Genomic DNA, 9,613 nt, shown 5'->3' on the forward strand with positions numbered 1-9,613 from the left:
GAAAAGAATCGCTGGGATTGCTTGCCGAGCGAATTTTTTCCGTGGTTCCACAAACCACTCAGGTTTTCAATAGAATGTTTACAAAATACGCACGATGCACAAGAATTTTAGACAGGTTAGAGCAAGTTATTCATTATATTATCACGCAGTTCTGTGTTTGTGGATACGATGGATGAAGAACAATCGATTAATTTTATTCGTGGTTATCCACATCTTTATTTATTGAGTGATAAAAATTATCATAATCAACAAATGAGAGAAAATGCATGAGATGAAATTCTAAAGTATCCATCGCAAAAAAACAACACACACTAAAACTTAAACCAAGCCAGTCTAGTCGTAAATTACTCAAATATGTACAAATAATTTTTTCCGAAGAAGTCCGCGCTAATGTGCGGTGATTCAAAATTTCCATTCCGTTCCGATCCGATACGTTCCGATCCATTCCGTTCCGCGATAATGTGCGTCCTGCTTTAAACGGACGCGGACACTAGATTATTCCGGTATGCGACTAAAAATCTCCTATACACGGAAAAAAATCATTTCTATATTCAAGAACAATCATACACTTAAAATTTTACACTTTCTTTAAGGATAGTATTCTTTCCATGAGTACAACAAATATTTGGAATTATTTTACTGTTACACTTGCTTTTTAAATATAGTTATAGTCACTTTAAGTAATTTTGAATCTAAAAAAAAAGAATAAAATGACTTATATTTAAGAAAAACGTATATTACTATCATGTGAATAAATCCTTTAGCAACGAAGAAACTATTATTAAATGAGGTATAAATGCTTTTATATAATAATAAGTAGGTATTCTTAACTTTTTTAAAACTTTTACTTGAAATCGGTGTATTAAGACTTTAAATAAGTATATTATTCTCGGCGCGAGAATAACACCCCATTTCCAAGAGTTACTATTCTTATATTAAGTGACCATCCCCAACAGCAACAACGCAACAGTGCATTCCTGAGTACTTTTATATAATTTTTTTTGTTATCGTTTGTGCTTGTGGGATATGTTAAAATGGAGGACCCTTCAGGCATGGGAGATGACGGATTTGATCCCAAAATTTCAAGGTAATTTTAGCAATAATCCTACATTATTTGATGACATTGGTTTGAGGTTAGGGGGACTCCATTTTAATGTGCATTATTTCTTATACATTGGTGGTAAACTAGGTATGTACGCGTTTGGAATGATTCAATTATATTTTAACAATTTTTATTATCCTTTCTCGTTTACAATTAGCGATGCCGCTGTTCAATATCTACCTACATTGGGAACCCTACCTTATTACGAAAATCATATAATTTGGTAGGTGATGTTTGGCTAATCTAATTTAAAAAGTATTAACCATATTCGGGGTTATTCTGGTGATATTTCAATATTCCATACCTACTGGAAATGGAAATTAAAATTTTTAGCATGTCCCAACTCTATTATATTCATGTATGTTACCGGGCAAACCCGATTTTAGGATAAACTAGTTTTTCTTAGGACGAATATTAACCGGGATCGAAAAACTATATAGTTCTCACAAAATTCGGTAACGTGTTCCCTATGCTTTCGGAGGTTCGGTTTCGATCTTGCTAGAAACTCTTGTTTTGGTAAAATCTTTTCTTAATTTCCATTTACAATAGGTATGGAATTTTGAAATATCACCAGAATAACCCCGAATATGGTTAATACTTCTTAAATTAGATTAGCCAAACATCACCTACCAAATTATATGCTTTTCGTAATAAGAAAATACAATAAAACTGTGTAATTTCCCAATATAGGTAGATATTGGACAGCGGCATCGCTAATTAAAAACGAGAGACAGTAATAAAAATTGTTAAAACGTAATTGAATCATTCCAAACGCGTACATACCTAGTTCACAACCTAGTTTACCACCAGTGTATAAGAAATAATGCATATTAAAATGGAGTCCTCCTAACCTCCAACCAATGTCATCAAATAATGAAGGATTATTGCTAAACTTACCTTGAAATTTTGGGATCAAATCGTCATCTCCCATGCCTGAAGAAGGTCCTCCATTTTCACATATCACAAGCACAAACGATAACAAAAAAACTTTATAATTTTATAAACTACCTAGTCTAGTAACTAACCTAAAATTAAGAAGAGGCTTTATTTTATAGTAGGTGATATTACACTTGAATAAAGTAATTATTATATGTACACAAAGAATTTCTATACTTAATGCAATAATTTGCTAATTTACAAATAAGTATAAGTAGTACTCGAAACAAGATTTTATCTCGAATTGTCTGGAGTGTAGTTATAATCTTAATTTCAATACTAGGTAAATCTTAAATAAAAGATAAATTTTCTTAGCTTCTAAGGATAAGGTTTTCTTGAAAAGAAGTATAACTAGATTTGCGGAATGGGGAAACTAGCATATCGTTGGTTCAAGATCTTTGCCAGTTTAGCTTTTTTTCTGTGTAGGCGGACGCCGAACTCTAAAATTTTTCATGTCCGCATACATTATAGTCGGTAATTCCCCGTTTTATATTAGGTTATTTATCTATCTAGTATAGTGATGGGTTGTTATTTAACTATCTGTTATTTTATAACAATTATTTAGAAATAACATAACGCAACTGTTACTACTTCTAAAAAATAACAGATATAAAATAATGACATGTAGAGATCGGCCGCTCGTGCAACGAAAAACGAAGTTGGCGCTCTGCGCCGCCTAGAAATTCTATGCTGCTCGAAGCAATTCCAAAAAACAACTAGTATGGATGGAAAACATGTTATTTCGTCAGAAGTGTCTAGTTCTAGCAGTCAACTATTAAGCTTGACCAATCAGGTTGGTTAGCGTGGTTATTTGGAGTGTGTTAATTCATTCGTGTTTGTCAAAAACTCTAACGTGATTGGTCGGGCTTAACAGTTGCCTGCTAGGGCTAGACACAAGTATTTCGTCAACCATCGATACAGGCGGCGAGACAACAGACAACGGAGTGGGGAATGCGGCGAACGTAGCTGCTTCGGTCTGTCCCGTCGACGGTCGTATTGGGCTTACAACAACTTAAAAATAATAGGATATAAAAGAAGCAGGTTTTTTGAAACAGTTGCGGGCATAACGCCTGGCGGTCGAGATAACAGGAGTGGGAAAAGAAGGTTGCTGCATCGGTCGATTGTCGATGGAGGCTCGCAACGGGTTGGAGAAGCAGTCATTTTAGATACGTTGTTTTTCAACCTGTTACGAGCATAACAGGGTGGCGGTCGGGATAATCGGAGTGGGAAAGGAACACTGCTGCATCGGTCGATTGTCGATGGAAGTTCGAAACAGGTTGGGGCTCGTAACAACCTGTTAGGAGCATAACGGGCGGAGGTCGAGATATTATGGCGCTGTATGTCTCAGTACTTACTGAAACCACCCTCAAATATTAGAATATTTTTTATTTAAAAACCAGTGAGTTTTTCGAAAAAACTCTTAAACACGTATATTTTATTTCGTTGTTTTACATATTTTAAGATTTTTTAAAAATATATACAGGGTGTTTCATAAAATGTGACCATTGAGTAATCACGATTCTGCTTAAACTGCTTGACGTTTAAAGCTGATTTTTGGCAAATGGATTGACTGTGGGGTTGAGGTTCGATAAGGAGGGGTTTCTCGAATCTTAAATTCCAAGACGGTGAAAACGCCCCTCAAATATTACAATATTTGTTATTTAAAAAACGGTTAGTCTTTCGGGAAAACGCTTGGACACATAATTTATTTTGTTTTTTACATATTTTGAAATTTTTTAAAAAATAAGACAGGGTGTTCCAAAAAGTTGAGTAATTGATTAACCACGATTCTGCTTAAACTGCTCGACGTTTAAAGCTTATTTTTGGCAAATGTGAGAAAATTTTATCCAGTTTGTATGTTAATAGAAATTCTTGCTTTGCTTTATCAACACCATTACAAATTATTAATTCGACGCGAACGAAGTCGCGGGTACACGCTAGTTTAAGTGTAAAATTAATTCGAACTCTAGTGTGTAGTTGGTTTACTTATGAAGAATATACTACACATTTTCTTATATTGCTATTTTTTGACCGCAAATGGTAAAATTATAACTAAGAGCTTCTCGCCCGTCGAGTGAGATATACCCTGTAGACTGCTACGCGATTCAGGATCTACGCCGATCAAGGGGCAAGGCGTAGGTAGATCGGAATGTATACGTATAGACGAGTGGCGGAATTTTGGCTTTTTTATATCGCAATTTGTAAACAGCGCTTATTTGTAAACAACGACCGTTTTTAGAGAGGTATTTTAGATAACAATCGATATTTAGAAATGTTTTGACACCCTGGAAATACTACCACCGAGCATGTCATTGTTGCAACTTGCAACTGTGTTAATACGCCTGGCGGTGACCGCCTCATACTCTTTCAGATATTTAGCAATAAAATAAAAAAAACTGTTATTTTTAAGCTGTTTTTTATAAATAACTATAACAGTTTCAACTGTTATCTAAAAATAATAGTTTTGCCCATCACTAATCTAGTATACATCGCGTTTGTGTTGATATTTTGTCGTTAATTTAGACAGCGCTGTTATTGGTATAGTAGTTATTTTGTGAAGTTAAAGTTAAAATGGCACCGAAAAAAAGAATGCTTTCCTTAAAGGAAAAGATGGAAATTGTTAATGTTTTAGATAAAGAAACAGTTTCAGTTCGTAATTTAGCAAAAAGGCTTAATATTGGAAAAACGCAAGCTGCTGAAATAAAATAAGAAAGATATCAGAACTAAATGGCAATCTGGAATTAATGCAAATCAAAAAAAAAAGATTTTCGGAAAAAAGAAGGTTTTATTATAGACAAAAAATGTTTTGAGTGGTTTGTGAAACATAGAAGCCAAAACATTCCAAAAAAGGGAGAGATTCCACCAGACACACAATTTAGACTTTTTTCAAAAACCCAAATAATATTTATTTTAAATATTATATACTTTGTATATTTTTAACATACTATGCTTATGTATACGTAACTTTAACATTTATATATAAATTAAATTCTTTAAAACCAATATCGTATTATCTTTTTTTTCCTTCTTACTATTATATAGATCATATTGAGTCATAGGACCTCGTAATGTATGTACATATTATATATGTATATACAATCATTAATACATAGATATTTATTTGTATTTTTATATTACATATATTATTTCTTTCGACTTTAACACCCTGCACAGCAACGAAACAAAGCAGAATCGGGCCTATATTGATATGCAAAATAAAATTATTTTTACGTGAGGAATCTACCCACAAGAGATGGCACATGTTTTTTGAAACACCCTGTATATTAGCCGCCTATACACGCAAGGGATTTTGAAGCGATCGGTCCCGCAGTACAGATATGACATTCCGTATCCACCGACCTGGTCGTTCAGAGTACATATATTGGCTTTGATATTGGTACTGACAGTAATCGGAACTTCCACATATTCGATATTTCTGCGCGGTTGTCCACTAATAACGCACAGATATTAATGACAGGTAAAGACCGCGGCGGAACAAATGTTTTAAAAATCCCTTTTGTGGTATGCGCTTTTGGCATATTGCAATGTTATTTATATTAATGACATTCTGCTGAAATTTCATATATTTATTTATATTTTATTCAATTTATCTTTTTCCGTGGCAGTATGACTATTTAGTCGATAACCTGGTCAGCTAACCTGCAAAGCAAAATATAAAAAATCAACGAACAAAGAGAATATAAAGTGGAAATAATAAATGAATAATAATCTCAATTTGGTGAATAGCTAGTTTATACATTTCAGTGTTATTACTTTAGTCATTATTGATTGATTTAAGTGAAATTGGACTTTGATCTTTAGTTTTTGCTTGGAATTGGATTAAAATTTTAGAGCTGTTCTCGAATATCCATCAAATTTGACATTTAATCAAATAAATAGCTAAATACATTTTCGTGTACATTTTGGTGTATTTCCTAGTATGTAGAAGAGATCGTTGGGTAGTTCCTCTGCCAAAAGTTTCGTTAGTCGGGTCCTTCAAATCATTTACGACCAATAAGCATATATTACCCACTTTTTCGAAAATATTAGAGATAATATTAGATAACCAAATAACTGCATAATCGACGCAAAAAAATTTAATTCCATCAAAACAATCGGGTTTTAAAAATGATCATGGCTGCAGTACGGCATTGCTCAGTATTTATATTCTTTAAATTGTGGTATTACTATAGACTTAAAATAAAATATAGACTGAGCATCTCATTCATAAATAGCTGGAAAATGCGGACAGACAATGTCTTGTTATTGTTGTGTTGTTGTTTTAGGCTCTAACGAGTGCGACACGAGCGATAGATAGGTTGTCTCAGTCGTAACGGTCCTTCCCTGACGACTCTGACGAACAATGCAACACTGTCTTTCGTTCCTCAGTACACCTGAACTCTCCGTACCATAGCCGGGTAATTTTTTTTATTAATTTTATATTAGATTTGGATTTTCTGGTTTTTTAAATAAAAGTTTAGAAAAAAACGTCCAAAAACGATAAAAATAATAAAATACATGTTATAGAAAAAAATGTAATACAGTGAAAGCTCTCATAAACGGACACTGACGGTTCCAGTAATTTTTTCCGCTTATGGGAGATGTCCGCTTAAAGGATAGGAATAATCTTTCTATTTATTATAATTTTCTTCCAAGTACAGCGTTTCGAATGAAATTTTGAGGGTAAAAGTTACTATAAATGTGACATATTTTAAGCTAAAAAAGTGTCGACATATTCACCAGGGACGTGCATATGGGTTATCAATGGAATATTTTTCTAAAAAAAGCATGTACGCCACTGACTTTATTTTCTCTTGTTAGCGAAATAGTGTAAGCAGTTTAATGCCTATTAAAAGTTCTCTTGATATTTTGTCGATTTCGGCCTCCTTGATGAGATAAACACAATTTTATTAATTTGCCTTGATCCAAGTCTAATAGCAACCTTTAAAAAATTTAATATCATTAACTTGCTAAAGTTTTAAATAAGTACTCATTGATTTCTCATCAAAAAATATGAAAATAAGTTCCTATTAACATGGGTATGGAAATGCATAGTTTTAGAGTTACAGGATGTTAAAATTAGGTTTTCATCTTAAATACCATTATATTTTTATTTGAAATTGCTGTAGGTTGACTAATAGAAATAATAACTAATTGTAATATTTAATAATAAATTAGGTAAAATATATAATTTATTAATTTTATTTTTATTTTAATTTTAATTTTATTAATAAAATTGCGTTTATCTCATAAAGGAGGCCGAATTTGACAAAATATCCAGAGATAACTTTTAACTGCCATTAAACGGCTTAAGTCAGTGACGCACATGTTTTTTTTTGAATAATATTCCAGTGATAACCCATATGCGCGCCCCTGATGAATTTATCGACACTTTTACCTGTATATAACACCTGTATATTATTGCATTTTTGGCTTCATTTCAGATCACTTTACAGAATCCTAAGATATAATTAAATATTTTTCGATATTTTCAGAGATATTAATAAATCAATAAAAATATATATATTTTTCAGCCTTTCTTTAAAAAAAATTATTAAATATTCAAGAACTGTCCTGAAATCAAAACTATGTTAGGTAAAGACTATAGATGGTCTGCACTTACTTTGCTATAAATATGGTAATCGTAAATCATACAAAATGTTCAAAATTCTATGACAAACTTTTTAAAATATAAAATAAATTTTCTTCGTTTATTAAATGGAACACCCTGTATATTATTTTTTCAACAGATGGAGAATTAAAAAATGAACATTTTTTGTATTTAAAGTATTTCAAAATGTTTAACTGTTTCGCAGATATTCGCGGTTTTATATTTCATATAGCCACCCAATAATTTTTCTCTGGTATTTTACCGTTGAAGGAGAAGTAAAAAAACGAAGAATTAGATTACCATATTTATAGCGAAGTAATTGCAAACCATCTAAAGTAAATACCAGTGGCGGACTAAGGCTCCGCGCGCACTGCATCGGATCGGACCGACCAGCAAAAGCGACTGCGACCATCGTACATATAGACGGCGCCGGCGTCCACTAAAACATTTCGGCCTGTAGAGGCCAGATTCCTACCTCTACCTATCTACGATAGTCGAGTCATCGCCTTCGCCGTTTCTCGCCGGCCCGATCCGATGCAGTGCGCGCGGAGCTTAAGGGTGCGAACATAGTGGAGGCAGGTTTCTGCTTTCCGGCAGCCAGCGCCGTCTCTGGGCACCTATTCTTGATCACTCGCATCTTCAAATATGGCTCACATCTCGCATCTCCGAAAAAGCCATATAACAATACACGTGATGCGTAACTTTGCGTATATGCATCACGTGTATTGTTATATGGCTTTTCGGAGATGCGAGCAGGGTTCGGAAGTAGCTAATTAAGAGGAAATTTACCTGATTAACTAACCTAACCTAACCTAACCATATTGAATCGTTGCGCCCGCCGCGCGCCGGGGCCGCACATAGGGTATTTGGTCTATAAACCTGACCAAAAAGTGATATTTTTTTATTTTCATTTTTATTTTAACTGAATACAAATCTATAAATACTAAATGTAAGCACGTTTATTAGCTTTTTTTAAGTCGTAAGTTGACTATCAAATAAATAATATATTTCAATTATAAGTATGAATTATCTTGAGTGTATTCTGAATATTTCTAAGATTATAAAATAGTGGAATTGTTTGTAGTGCTTTTTTTGCAAATTGTTTATAATAACTGTCATGATGGATACAGAGCCAGCTGGCAAGTCCTGTTTTATGCCATATTTTTTTGAAACGTTTCCTTCTATTCTATTTCTTTATAATGTTTTATATTTAAAAATCAGAGGCATTTTTATAAGGTGTAAGACTATTCGGCAATATTCCGCATTGAAATTAGTATCCGTTCAATGCTTAAAGTCTCCAGCTTTGGAATATGTACAAAAATCTTGCCAATATTTGCCACTGCCAAAAAAAACTAATTTAAATAGATTCTTAAAGAAAATAGTCTTTACCCTATAACACCCATCCTCGCTCAAATATCGTCGATAATATACAAATTACTTTCTTGTTCTAGCATCCTCATCCAATTGCTTGGTTTTGCACAGAATGGTCCTATTTGATCGGTGGAAAGGGTTTCAGAGTAGAGGAAAAAATATTGTGTAGGAAAAACAAAATGAGGTTCATATTAGCACCCTCTCCTCTAATAATTAATATTACTAGCAAAAAAGCAAAAAAATCATAAAACATAATTTTGGCCAACTTTTTAGTTCTATTACCCTCTGTGCGCCGTCGGCGCCTGCAGAAATAAATAAATTTTCGTTCCGGTAAAAGCGAGAACGCCGATGAACGCTGGTTGACGGCTCCTACCTGCTTTCACTTGTGAACTAGCCGATTTGATAACACGCTTTAATTTTTCAAGGTGATAAGCGCGAGCTGGCGCGGCGCGGCGCTACTATGTAACCATATACAGGGTGTCCCAGAAATACGTGCAAGTATTTTAACTTAACTGGTAGTATAGTTCAACCCCCAGAAACATGCCTATGAGGTTTTTTCTAAATAATTTTTTTAAAATTCGGAATTTTTGAAA

This window comes from Sitophilus oryzae, unplaced genomic scaffold (assembly GCF_002938485.1).
Source record: "Sitophilus oryzae breed Bouriz unplaced genomic scaffold, Soryzae_2.0 scaffold_551_pilon_pilon, whole genome shotgun sequence".
Lineage (NCBI taxonomy): Eukaryota > Metazoa > Arthropoda > Insecta > Coleoptera > Curculionidae > Sitophilus > Sitophilus oryzae.